This window comes from Centruroides sculpturatus, unplaced genomic scaffold, assembly GCF_000671375.1.
Source record: "Centruroides sculpturatus isolate CEXI.00-Female unplaced genomic scaffold, Cexi_2.0 scaffold301, whole genome shotgun sequence".
Taxonomy (NCBI): domain Eukaryota; kingdom Metazoa; phylum Arthropoda; class Arachnida; order Scorpiones; family Buthidae; genus Centruroides; species Centruroides sculpturatus.
This window is the reverse complement of record NW_019384595.1, coordinates 65,517-67,330: the sequence shown is the minus strand read 5'-3', so window position 1 is coordinate 67,330 and position 1,814 is coordinate 65,517.

Here is a 1,814-nt window from a genome sequence, read left to right as displayed (position 1 = left end):
AAACAAGTGACGAATTTTGGATGCTAACTATAAACTTTTGTGCAAGACGAGCTGCAAGTTATGTAGAGAACAATAGATGTTGATAGTTCTGACAGGAAGATTTACACATTCCCGGCTAAGATCGATTTTTTTCTTCTAATTCGTTACATAAACGAAAGTGAATTAATTAAAATTTTAGTTAATAAATTCCGGATCTCACATTCACTACACGTTTTCTTTAAAATCGCACTTAGATAGTGTGATTTTAACTTATTTGGTTGGGTTGTCGGTGAATTCAGGTATGTTTACATTGGTTTAGGTAGAAAAATGTCCTCTCTCTCGATAAACAATAAGGTTAACAAGTGACGCGGTCGCGTCTATATATAATAATAATGAAAGATAACACCGGGTGTGGATACAAAATAAATCCCGGCGCGTGTCAACTCGCGACAATGTTTAGTGCTCGAGGTTAGAAGTCAGACGTCTTCGGTTTCCTAGAAGTAGGTCGTCCGTTGGCCGAATGACGTGTTTGTAGATCTCGGAACGAGAGTAGAGTTCAAAGTTCACTGGGTGAAGAGTGTCCGTTGAAGTTTCGTTGTTCTGGAAAGTTGTTCGTTGGTTCGATCGGGATGCTGGATGAAGTTCGTTTCTTTTCCTTCCTTTGGGTTGAGATGATAAAGTTGCACTGTTCTTGGTCAGAAATAATAGTTAATGATAACGTTTAAAATGTCAATGAGTTCGTAATAGAGGTATTTTAAGTTACATAATTGTTGAATGACTATCTCTCGCGGTTTGTTTCTACTTTCTCGAATAAGGAAATATAAAAATTCTTGCTCTACAGCAAACTGTAGAATTCTAAACTACTATTCGAATATATTGATTCTAACTCTATGAATAAACAAATAAAATGTGCCTTCGAAAAACTTTATAAACGAGGCAATATGGAAAGGAGCAAAAATCGTATGATGTGGTCGAAAGACCGTTAACACAATTGACGTAAAATACAAAAACGTGGATTCAAAATTTTTAGCCTTGTTGGTTGATCGAGTTGAACTGACCTTATAGAAGTCTATCGATGTAGAATTTGACTTGATTTAAGTCCTCCTGTCAAGTTCCTTCAAGAGACAAAGTTTTTCTAATCCTCATATATGCGGAAGCCGACGACAAAAGATAAATGACCTTCTATTGACATCAAAAATATTTGATTGAACAATTTACGACTCGATTCATTCACAAGTGGATTACAGACAGGATGATCGATTAATGACGGGTGAAATCAATCGTGGAATGCAGCTACGGGTAGGTCGAGGCATAACTCAGGTTTGCTCCGGAACTGGCCCTTGACTGCGAAGAGCATATGGAGGTGTGATTTCTGTTTCCTCCTCTGTTTCCGTTTCCGATTCGGGTTCAATGTACTCTCTCTCACTCTCGCTTTCCCGTATGGAGGTCAAGGTGGAGTCTTCCTCCGAATCAGCATGAATACTTTGTTGTAGAGCGTCCTCTCCCAGGGGTGTGATGGGTGACTCGCTGGTCACGTCTGTGTCATCCTGCAGCGTTCTAGATCGCTTAAATTTTTTCCTGGTTGCCGGTTTCCCTCTGATTCTCCGTTTTGGTCGCGTCACTCCCGTCTCTCCTTCGATGAGAGAGGCTTGTGGACTTTGGAAGGTGTCCGAAGAGGTTTTCTCTCTTTGATTGCTGTCTTTTCTCCTCCTCTTCCTTCGGCGCGGCCGTAAGGGTGTGCAAAAATATATTTCCTTTCTATTTGGTAGGTTCACTTGTGCATTCTCAAAGTCTAAAGTTAGTCGTGCCGCCACTATGATATCTCGTCCAATAAT